At 39.2% G+C, this 12903-nt stretch overlaps 1 long non-coding RNA gene across 1 annotated transcript; it reads right to left on the bottom strand.

The window, feature by feature from the left end:
* Positions 1-8568: 8568 nt before the first annotated feature.
* Positions 8569-9694, bottom strand: LOC127367210 (uncharacterized). The gene is made up of 3 exons (XR_007885451.1): positions 9527-9694; positions 9006-9070; positions 8569-8707 (listed from the first exon to the last, which is right to left on the bottom strand). It is a non-coding gene; the product is annotated as an uncharacterized LOC127367210 (long non-coding RNA).
* Between the last annotated feature and the right edge of the window lie 3209 nt (positions 9695-12903).

A 12903-nucleotide genomic window follows, 5' to 3' on the forward strand; every position in this document is an offset into this window, starting at 1 on the left:
AAGTAAAGAGAGATATTGTATTTTAGGATAATGAGGAGTATATGAATGGAGACGAGAGTGGTACCAAGTGCAAAACTTGACGGGCTTTGAAGCAAGACAATGGATGTTAACTGGTCTCCGTTCAGCTTTAAACATATTTATCTAACAGACCATGAATATGTTTGTCTGTGGGAGAAGTATGTAGCTGGAACCAGGAAAAATGTCCCCTAGTTTAGCATAGACTAGATTAGCTAGCCTAGTTCTGGCCAAAATTCAAAAATATGCCTACCAACAATTAACATGTTTGTTTAATGATGAGAGTGGCTCTAAGTAAGAAGGCATTGTTTGTATATATAATAGTCTATTTCCAAACTATTATTTTTACCAAATAAATCAAAATAACTTAGCCTAGCAAATTCACCCCCAAGTTTAACCCAGTGCTAGAGCAATAATAGAGGCTAGAAATAATCACCTTAAAGTACATGAGACTACACAAACATTTCAGTTTACACCTTCCTCACATGCAGGCTCAATGACGTCACTGTCCAACTGCTATTAAACGTAGGTCAGGTGCAAACATTTAAGACATATCAAACACTGTCACAGAAGGTCGGCACGGAGCAAATTTCTAAAGAAAACCGGTGGCCATACTTGGACTTTAGATCAAGTACAATAAAGCCAATAATCCAGGAAAAATAAAACAAATATTGAATAAAAATTATATCCAAGTGTTTGCATTGCCACACCCTTTAAAATCTGCTCTATGTACTCCATTCCTATGACAATGCTTTATTTGTTTTGATTGCACCTGTTCCTATTTACCTGTTCAATGTGGTTAAACTCTGGTAATGATTGAGCCTTTAGTTCCGTCAACATCATTAAATTGAAAAAAGAAAAAGCTAAGTTCTACCTCCTGAGATTTAACTAAAATACTATAATATAACTATTATTTTTTCTTCCACCTCTTAGAATTTATTTTACAAGTGCAATTAAAATTTACATTCAGTTATACTTTTACAACCACTGCAACTTCCTGGCATTACATTTAACCTCTTGCATATTTCAGACCTTATCACCTTAAATCATCCATTAAACTACGTCTGTATTATCACTGTCCTCCCCCTCTGCCCCCTCGCTCCTTCTCAGGCTGTGTGTGTGGCATGTGGTTTGGATTCCTGTCCAAGGACTGTGGGAGAACAAGGCCCCCCAGTGTGCTCTGTTTTTCACATTCCTCAGCCCTGACATCAGCCCGGCTGTAGGAAGGACGCTGCCTCAATAGCGAAATGGCTGTGTGCGGGAAGAGGCCCCCCTGACCCGGCAGTCTGGCTGGCGGACCCTGGCAGGGCGGGGGCCCCCGCCATCTCTGACAGCACAAGCCCCACAACAATGCTATCAAAGGAATGCTTTACATACCACATGTTGTTTTGCGGCATAAATTAGATGGAGATGCCCAGCAATCGTTAAGATGGATTATCCCCCCATAGACAGGCCATATGGAAATTTAGGTCACATGCTGAATGTAAATATTTTGCTTTGCAAAATTGCAGCCTGAAGGCTGAAGAGTGATGGCTTGTTTAGTTTTAAAGTCTGTAGAATTTCTGCCCTGGATAGACTTTGTATTCGTCATGGAGCATATGTTGAGGGCCTGGCAGAATATGTATGCTAATATCATTCTATATTCATTAAGCTCAATATTTTATATCTGATCTGTCTGTCTACTATTTTAGACAATATTTCCAACATGTCTACAAGATGTTAAACATAAGCATCTACAGCTATGCTAACAACTCTGTAAGGCACTTAACCATGGATTTGAGCTAAATGTTCTCATTTCACCTGCATGCTAACATGCTTATGATTACAATACTCACATGCTGATGTTTAGCAGATATAATGCTTATCATGTTCACCATCTTAGTTAGCTTGCTTAGTAAAGGCTTTAGCATGATTGGAATGACATCCTGCTAACACCCTCACTAAGGGTTAACTAAAGGTGGTTGCCTGATGTCATTGTTTGCATGATGGGAGTGACATTAGTTTTGCAGAGGTTAGGTTAAGTTAGTGAAGTTAAGGGATTACCAAAGTTATTACAATTCACCCTGTTTGGAACATGAATGTCTGAAGGCCACAAGATTTCACAGCAATCCATCCAATAGTTGGTGAAATATTTCACTCAAAACCACAAATGTAAAACACATGGCAGTGTTCAGACAAAAGTCAGGCGATTAATAAAAATCCCTGGGATTCATCTTCTGGTAACAATAAATGTTTGTTCAAAATGTCATGCATCATTAACGAGTTATGGAGATTTTTCTGTCTGAACCAAAGTGGTGGACCAACAGACCATTTCCATCTATAAATCCACGCCACTAGCTTGGCTAAAAATAAGACACATTAGAAAAGGACACAAAAGCTTGTGGTTGGTCCACCTAAATTAAAACAAATGATGGTTGATTGATACAATGATGGTGTTAAAGCAGAGGTAGTTCAACTTAGTTGCAACTAATTACAAGCATTTGTTTATAGAAATATGTCCATGGATTATGTTTCTAAAATCAGTATTTATCCTCATGTAAAAAGGATACACAGCACATTTTGATTTGAACTTCTTTTCCCTCATAAGGCAATCTGAGTGCACGACACTCAGAATGACCTTCAGTTCAGCATTGCCAAAATTGGAGAAGGCCTGGTTGGGAAGTCAAGATTGTTTATTGTGCACTGAGAACAAAACATTACTGACTCCAGCTCCAATGAGCATGCAACAAAGTCATGGTCAAAATGCGATATGGGCTGTTTCATGATGACATTCAGCATTGTACTTTTTTCTTTAACACAAGTAATGTCACTTAAGTTAAAGTTGAATATTTTCAGTTCTCTTTCTGCTTTTTAATAATATCTGTTCTGTTTTTGAAGCAGATGGCGCCTTCAGGTTTTGTTTCTAGCCTGCTGTGTATTTTATCCTGAATGTTTTCCACATGCAGTCATTCGATGAGGTATTCAGGCTCATGGCCATGCATTCACCTCCAGATGCAGCCTTGTGTCGGGTTTCCCGTAAGCAGAAGGCAAGACCAAATGCTTGTGTGTGTGTGTGTGTGTGTGTGTGTGTGACTGTGTGGGAGGGCGAGTCGGTTGGGAGGCGGGCGGATAAGGGCTGAAGAGAGGAGGCATGGAAGCGTGGGAGGAGGAGACATCAAAGACAAGGGGAAATCGGATCCCCTCGTTCAGACAAAGCAGGCCGTGGGGTTCAGAGACAAAGGAAACGGGATCCACCACGTGACCGTGAACGCCACGCATGCCTCCCCTGTCTGGCTCCATTCAGCTTTTCACTCATTCAACTTTATCAGGCCCCAGTGCCAAGACAAGCAATTGTACCCAACTGAAATTGTCCACTTTAATTAAAAGAGTATGTTGTGGTTTGTGCGTTTGCCTTTAGAGTGTTTGGTGTTTTTTTTTTTCTATCTTAGATTATTTTGTGTGGTTAAGTTTGTTATGGAAGTGGGTTGAGGGTGGTTTGTTCTTTTTAGAGTTATGATATTTTTAATATGGTGGTGGAGTTTGAGGTTTTTGTTTTTAGTTGTTGCTTGCGGGAAAACCACCCTCTCTTTGTCACCTATCTGTTTTCTTTTAAATTGTCTTATAGTACAATCGTTAACAACTAGAGAGCGAAAGCAGATCACACAGCAGAAAAGTCCCATAAAAGTCACCTTTAGATGTTCATGATAACACTGGTATAAAGAGGGATAATGCAGAGCCAAACGTCACATTGTTATAATGCTGATAAACAGTGTTAAAAACATTAAGAAAGAAACATATAAAGAAAATAATTTCTCTCTTTGTGTTTGTGTGTAGATACTCATTTTTGTAACCTATTGGGGACCTTTTTTTTTGCACAACCACTGGCCTTGTCAGGACCAGTAGTCCTCATGGGGGACCAGTGACCAGACCTACTGCAGCAAAACATCTTTCTGTGGTCCTGGTTAGGGTTAGGGGTAAAGTCTGAATTGAGGTTACGTGAAGATTTCGGGGAGGGGCTGGATTGGGCTGTCCACAATGAATAAAGTCAGTCCTAACAAGGATAGATGCACAAACTTGTGAGTGTGTGTGGTGTGTGTGTGTGTGTGTGTGAGTATTTGTCTGTGTGTCTACAACTAGGAAATTCAGAAGCAGCATTTTTTAGTACTATATTTACCACCAGATTTATATATTTAATTACTGATAAATATTTAACATTGCTGTCAATCGAGCATTAACAACTTTTTATTTTTATGTAAATCCTCCTACTGTGTAAACGAAAACAACAATTAACTCTGTTTCTTAATACATTGCTCAGTTCCCGGCTGTCTTTAGCTCCAAAGGATTACATATGTATATTACACACATTAGTAGCACCTGTTAGGAAAACACACAGCTCTTGTTGGTGAACAGCTTTAGTGGATTGAACAGTTCTCACTGGATGTCTCTGTTAAAGCTGAAATGACAAATACATCTTTGTTTGGCAGAAAACATCAAAAACTAGCTGAGTTGGTAAACATGTTTATGCTTGCTTTATGCTGGTTAGCCATCAAAGCCATATCACGTGATTTCTGAGCATTGGAGTCCTTAAATTTGAAACAGTTCCCACTTGCACCCAGCTGGTTCCACCAATCTGCGAAATTGACAAGACAGCTGTAAGATCTGTTCACACCAGCATTTTCAAACGGTGAAATTTCATGGTGAGATCAATTCATTTCAATAGACTCACTGGTGGATTTGTTCATGGGGGTGGGGTGAATTCACGTGAATATTTTGTGTTGTAGAGTGTTTAGTGAGTTCATTACAACTTAACTTTGGTGAACTTTGACACACAAATTTGTGCTGATGACCAACAGCAAACAGTCTCAGCAATGTTGACCTTTAAAGGAGGAGGAAGCTATCATACTAGCTGTGTTGCAGTTATATTTAACCCTTCTCTGTATGAAACTGCTCCACAAAAAAGGCATGGATTGTAGACAATTAGTAGAGAGAAGCTAATGATAAAAGATGCATGCTAGTGACCCCCCCCCCCCCCAATAACTCTTTATTGAATGAAATGATGTGAGTACAGAGAAAACAGGAATAATCTGCAAGCTATTGTGACTGACGAGCATTAGCCTATCATGTTGAACATTTGCTCGCCAGCTACAGTTTACCAACCCTGCGAGCAGTCATTACATCACCAAGCCTTCTGCACTGCCGATATTTTACGAGGACCCATTAACTACCATGTTTTCTGGTGTGCACTGGCTTTTTCTCCATTTGTGTTGAGCACTATGCACTATTGACCACTAGATGCCACTAAATTCTACACACTGCTCCTTTAAGTTTTCTTTAAGGTGGATTTCGCGAAATGGAACTCTACATGTCAAACTTCATATGTCTGAAGCCTTTATCAAACAGGGAGTTTGTTTAAACACGTGATTTATCCATGAAACAGTCCTTCTTACAGTGACATCATGTACCACAGCGAGCCTTTACATCACTCAGGCCTCTCAGTAATGCAGTAACACAGGTAAAGGGGAGTGAAACGTCATTAAAAACATTATTTGCCTCAACATGTCTGAGATGTCCTTATCCAGCTGAGTGTGTTCTTTCATGATACTTATCGCCATTACATTTCCGGCTCACGCCCTTACCAGAAGGACTTATTAATGTGTTTACAGGTGCTTGAGTAATGCAAGCATTTTTTCCCCATCACAAAGTGTCTGGAGGCTCCGGCTGCGGGTGCATCCCAAACAGCTACTGGGTTAGCAATCCTAATGTATTTACTTCCCCCCATTTTTGTTCCTATTAATGCCCTTTCCTGGCACCAAAAATATCTCAAAGGTGGCTGCAAAAAGAGGAATGTCGACCTTCGACAGCGACTGTCTTCAGCTGGAATTCATGACATTCTTTTTTATCAGTTTCTAGAATTTCTCCTGAGAAACTCAAACCAGCCCAGCAGCATAATTCACTTCTCCACTGTCCACCATGGTCTGTATGAACAGTGTGTCCCATTCTGTTCGTGTTTTTGTTTCAGGGTATAAAGTTTTGCGTAGGTGTCATTCACTTCTCTGAATCATAGCCTGGCTTTCACAGTCACCCGATTTAAACCAAGATTAAAACCTGGCAGCCCTGTCACGTAGCAACTATGTTTATGTACAACCAGTCTGCAGCAGGAAATGCATTTTGAAGGAAATGTAATGCTGACCGAATAAAGTTTTCTATTAGCATGTTGAGGAAATGTTGGTAATTAATGAACTTGTCATGTCGCAAAGTATTAGTAAAATGTTCACTGACACTGAAATGGCAATACAATCCACTCATAGAGATACAGCATTATTCAAAAGTCAGCAGTGACTTGAGATGTAAGATTTTTTATTAACATTTACCAAAGTCCTGATCAGTCCCTAACCTTACCCAGAGGACTCTTGTTGCAGAAGACATGAATCCCGCCATCCAGCCCAACCACTTTCTTGCAACTTCACCACAATACATAAATGTAGTGTTTCAAAAAATGTCTTGGAACATAATCCTGGCAGGTATTACGTTATCACCACAACGTAATTATGAAAACAATTTAGTATATTTTAATTCTTACTATAATTTCTAGAATACCGGGTTGCCTATGGGGGATTTTGCAGAGATCTGTTAAACACTGTCTCCACCACCATCATTAAACCTTTATAATTAGGGAATAACTTTGGAAGAATGGTGTTTTATCCCTTCAGTAGAGTTCAGGGATGTAGAATTTAAGGTGAGGGCGCTGTTCTAGAGGCCCACGTCACTTTTAGTGTGGTTTTTCATTTTATTATCATCAGAGGGCAATAAAGGACATCCTGATTGCGTTAGCGGAAACATATTGTTCAAGACTGCCACACCTCAAAGCATATGATTCATTTAATTACCCAACAGTATATAAAGTTGTTCATTATTTTTCTTGGTTAATACTGACCCTGTGACATTTAGTGGGTGTTTCATCATGTGTGTCACAAAGATATTTTTTTGTTATGAGTAAAAATGTAACAATCCATAACATAATCAAGGACCAACCAAGTAAAAGGTGACCAGAAGGATAATATAAAATGTATCAAATAACAAAAGTTAGTTAGTTAAAATCTGCTCTGGAAAACTGACAGCAAGCCTCCAAACCACAAAGGGTTTGAGATAAGTTGCCATTTTATGTCCTTGTACTAAGACATGTTCCAGTCAGAGGGTGTTAGCTCTTTTCCTTATAGCTCAGTGTGGACCTATGTAGAAGTTACAGGGGCATAAAATGTAGTTATCAGCTTCATTTGGGATAATAAATTCTTAGGTTGAATGCTCAGGAAGTCTTTGAAGATATACATATCAGTGAGTGAGTCTACGTGTAGCCAGAGAGGTTAATCCAACCATAAGCTCTATGAACAGATATCTGCATATGAAGGCATAAACTGTAGGCAAGGGTCAATATTTTGGTATTAGAAGCATTCTGGTTTCCATTTTTGTCCAAGTAGTACTGACTAACCAAGTTTCAGCAGGCTTTGGTTGCATGCAGGTTATCAATCCATGTGGAGAGCGTTCTTATACAGATATCTGTTCATAGACATTACCATTCTTGGGCAACATGTAAGATGCATTAAGTACGTTGTAGCTGACTGCAGAGAGCTAATTTTATACATTTCTTATACTGTTGGGTGGTTTCATTTACTCTGTGGCAATGCATTGTATTGTTATGCTCATTATAGGTTTTTACAAAGTAATTATTAACTGCAGCTACCTAATACATGTAGTGGAGTAAAAATATAACAATATTTCCCTCTGAAATGTAGTGGAGCGACGTATAAAGTAAGCTTATGGAGTTGGTTTTTGTGCCCACCTGATCAACGTAAGACCAATGTTTACTCTCCTTTGAGCTCTGTTTTCCTCTCCACCAACTCCAAAGGGAAATATCTAGCTATTTAGTTGCTATATGTTCCACTATGTTTACCACTAACTTTGGTAGTAGGTAGTGTACAGTGGACTAGAGCGTTTAAAGTTGCTGACTGTAAAGTAAAAGTAATAATTGTCTCTGGGAGGAGCTTTGAAGGACCAGTTTGTAGTATTTGGTGGTATTTGTATTGTAGTATTTAGTTGCAGCCTCAACCAAGAGTGCAGGAGAAACATAATGATTCCTATATTCAGGTGATTGTACACTAATGAAAACATACTTATGAATGTATATTCCATTTCTGCCAATAGATCCTCTTAAATGTTAAACTCTGGACCTTTAAATAAAAGGCTTTCTCCCTCCCCTGCAGTTGGATCTTGCCCCGTGATGACCATACAAGTACAATTCCGTCTTAAAAAGACCTTTGACTCTGAGCCCCACCTATCCCTATCTTATCATTGCCTAACCTATAATTAAGATTGACAGTTGCCATGTTTAAAGGTAACCTGATCGGTTTATAATACCATTTAATTCCCACATTTTTATGGATTTTAATTGTTAGGCAACTTCCTCATATAGATGACTGTGCAGCCTGATTGTACATTATGTATTGTATATAACTTTTTGTCTGTGTGCCAGACAGAATGAGCCAACACCATGTGAGACCTACCACAGGGAATTCATTGCTCCGACAGACAGGTTTGGGCTGGCTTTGAGGTTGAATTACCTTTAGGACAGTCTGACCCAGTGGAATGTCTCTCATGTGGTTTGTTTGATATTCACTCAGTGTCTGCCAGTGTGCCAAGTGTCATGAAAACTTCTTCACTGGGAACATCACAAACACAAAGTGAAGTCAGCAAAGGACAGGGCTTGTGTACGCTATCAACAGAGGAAAATGTACTGCTGTGATCACACAGCACACATAACAAAGACACACACACACACACACACACACACACACACACACACACACAAACATACACACACACACACACACACACACACACACACACACACACACACACACACACAAAGAAGAAGCAGGATAATGGCCTGCATTCTTTATGAGACAAAGGTCTTTTGTCTGCTGGTTTGGAAAATGCCACTCGAAACATCTTCGTACCCCCTCTAGTGGTCATTTTCGTTGTAAAGAGGAAGTGGGTACAGGTCAGTCGTCATTCGGGGTGTCTGTGGGAGGAAATTATTTGTGACTGAGAAAAGTGCAGGTGTATAGCACTGTACAGATTTTAGATCAGTTGTCACAAGAAGAAGAAAAGAGAAGAAAGTCATTGTTGTTGATCTCGTCTCGTCCCCAGAGACTCTTGTGTTTGAATATGAGGGGAGAGCCCCGCAGACTTCCTGTCAAACTGGGAGAACCCCGCCTCGTATTTACATTTGCTTCATGACTGTAAAACGCAGTATTTCCAAATCAGGTTAAATATAAATATACATAATAATTCAGAACGGTGACGTAGGCTACTTTGTGACATCTGCTCTAGAAAGGTGCTGGATGAATAAAGTTTTACTCATTGTTACACCACAACATTGCATAATTAATTCAAAACAAGATAAATAAAGGAATGAATCCGATAAAATGAGACATAGTTTAAATGAATAGTTTGACATTTTAGGAAATACACTTACTAGCTTTCTTTCTGAGATTTAGATGAGAAGATCAATATCACTCCGTCAGGTTAGTGTAAGTTAGCGTAAAGAATACAAACTACTGTCTCAACGAAGTGAACTCACTGATCAGCACATTATATCTCTCTCTCTGTTTCTTGGCAGGGGAGAGAGGCTGATCCCGGCTAATGTCTGGCACACAACCAAATAAAACGGCAAATTGTTGTTTTTGTACAAACCAAACAGACAGATAAAAGATATAAATTGTTATTTAATTATTTTTAAGCTGTTTCGCATATTTACCGCAGAACTACACAAGAAAGAGTTGTACAGTTGAACGTAAAGGTGGAAAGATGAGAAAGAACTGCGGTTGTTGTCAGGCCAACCTGGTCCATAGTGTACGTTTCACGCCTAAGCGAGGAAAAGTGTAGCCACGGTATCGGTATCCTTTACGCACTTTGGTGTGACACTGCGGTCTGGTTAGCAACAATGAATATCCGGTAAGACTAAAAAAAAAGCTTGCTGAGAAACATCTCTGGTGACAGTCGCAGGTTGGTTAGGTTTGGGAACCAAAACTTTTTGGTTAGTTTTAGGAAAAAGATCATATTTGGTTTAAACTACTTCCTGTTTTGACTTTGTTTCACACAGGAACCGAACCCCCCTCTTGTGTGCAGAACCGCTGTGTTTGACCAATTCATCCACTCTAATCTATTCCCTGCTAATAGTGCACCTTTATACATGCGTGCACTCTTCCCACCTAGGCAAAAACTTGACACTGACACCGTATCCCTAGTGGATCGGCGAGGGTATTACACGCTCTTGGCTGGTTAAACTTTTGGTATTTGAGTTGCATTTTGGTTAAAACAAACGTTTTACAAGCTGGAGTGTCTCTACATCAGAAGAACTGACTCAGTCTGGTTTTTTTCTGGTCTGCCACATTCTTTGCCCCGTCATAACTGTGGTCACACAGGCTAAGCAGTTGCTGGTCGTCTCGTCTCTACAGTGCTAGTCTATGCTCAATGCTTTTTTACTTTTCTTCTTTTCTTTTCCAATAGTTTGGTGTGTCCAGACTGTGTGAGGATTGTTCTGACCCCCGTGTACGTGTGTCTGTCCACCTCTCTCTCTCTCTCTCAGTGTCGCTCTTTTTTTCTCGATCTTACTCAATTCTTCTGTCTCAGATCAGCGAGCTTCACACTTCCCCCTCCCAGTTGTGGTTGAGTCATTAACTGGAAGTACCTACGCACATCCCACACGTACACACACAAGCACGCACACACACACACACGCACACACACACACACACACACACACACACACACACACACGCACACACATATTTTCTCCATGACAAAGAAACTCCAGTGATCTAAAAATGACTTGATGGGGAAGTGTTCAATTATGATAAAACAAACAAACAAACAAAAAAAAACTTTAAACCAGTTAAAAAAAATAAACATATTCAATTCCAGATTGTTTTAAATACTATAAGAACAAACTGAAAGAGGGAGCTGACCTTGAGAGGGACATTACAATATTACTTTTATTACATGATATGAAAACAATGTAGATTTTATTGACCATAAAGGTTTCATTGATCTCCTCGTGCATCTTTATATCGAGCATTGTTCAAACCTACACAGCTTTCTTTTAAATTGCAGTCAAGGATCCAAAGTGTGTATTTTAAAGGTGAATTTATATAAAATGATGCATGTGGTGTTATTTGATGTAATGGTGAAAAATTTATGAAAATGTAGCATTTTATGGGTTTGACTGTATCATTTTGGTCCAGTGAGGTGTTTGTCAAGCAGATTTGGAAGACAATGTTGTCATTATACCGTTTCATAAAACTTCAGAAGAAATTTAGAGTTTAAAAGGTCAGTATCCCCAAATGACACACACACACAAAAACAATGTTTTTCACATTCGCCCACTGGTGTCAAGAAATGTCATGTTTTGGTTTTATTCTCAGATATTTGGAGATACATTTTTCTGGAACTTGTGCCGCCGAATCAATGCAGCTGAGGCGAACAGAGGTTCATTTTGTGTTGCTCAGAGCAAGGGAAAGTTTAAAAAACATATCTTCCCAGAAACATTGTGTTTACTTTGGACAGTCCCCAGACTTCACTGTTAACAGTCTTCATAGGGACTATTTCTTTGGTAGAAAATCGTTTACAACAACAATAAATCTCCAGGGGATTATCAATGGGACGTTGTTTTTAGAGACTACTTTTGATATATCTGCCTCCTTTGTCTTTTTCTCAACTGTAATTCGAAACCCATCTCTCGTCATGTTTTGGGTGAACTAACCATTTAAGAAAGTATCCATCCTTCACATGCAAAGGCTGCAGGTGCGATAGATTGCATCTGGACGTTGGGAAGAAATGTGCAGACTTGCATATTTATGACCAAATATAAGGTGCAAACAGTGTGAGAACTCAGGTGCTTTTTCTTTCACACTCTTACCAGAGGATGAAAATGAATGCCTAACACACCTTTGTTTGTTGTCAATGAGTATCTCTGTGACTCTATAGAGGTATGAATGCAGTAGGTATTCATGCAATGCAGTCCAACTAACATGTATGTGAAACTGTCACAGATAAAAGAGATGAATGGCATTTTGTATTGTGTAAAAAGGTTGAGGGTTTGGTCAGGATGTAAACAAACCTGCCTGAAGCCGAGGCCCTCATAGACGTCTGTCACTATTATACTAATAACATTTTTTAAAATAATTTTGTTGAATAGAATCAAAAGAAGTTTACCACATTGGAAAATATCAATAGAACAAAGTAATGCATTTATTCCTCCAATAATGGGCTGAGTATTGCTCTTTGCATGTCTTGTTTTTCTCATGCAACTCATTTATAGCCCAAGTGCCAAACACTTGAGGGCATTGTACAGTCAAAACAGTTGCCTATTTCAATGCAACGATTTCATAAGAACTTCAGAGCAGCTGTGTTTACATTCCCAGTGTCTATCTGCTGCCATCTAGTGGCGTACAGGAGGAGTGATTTGTGTCAGTCTGTTTATTATTAGTGAAGGAAATGACTGATACATTTGTGGTTTGGAAATTTAAGATGACGTATAATGAACATTTTTTGGAAGTTTAAAAAAAGGAACAGTATCCTAAAACCTCGAATAAGCAGTATAAGCATAAGTTTCGCTCTTTGTGTACTTACCAAAGGCTCATTGAAGGAGGGGAATTACAGTGGAGGTTCTGGTAAAGTGAAAGCAATTATTTTTCCCTCCAGGGGAGAATTTATTATTGTGTGCTTCCTGAAATACAAACCTTGATGGGAAATCAGATTTTCACTGCGTGGGGGCAAAAGAACTCATGATAACGATATTATCGCAATAGAGAATAAAAATGAATCTATCAAATGCATCTTTAACTTTTACAG

This window comes from Dicentrarchus labrax, unplaced genomic scaffold (genome assembly GCF_905237075.1).
Source record: "Dicentrarchus labrax unplaced genomic scaffold, dlabrax2021, whole genome shotgun sequence".
NCBI lineage: Eukaryota > Metazoa > Chordata > Actinopteri > Moronidae > Dicentrarchus > Dicentrarchus labrax.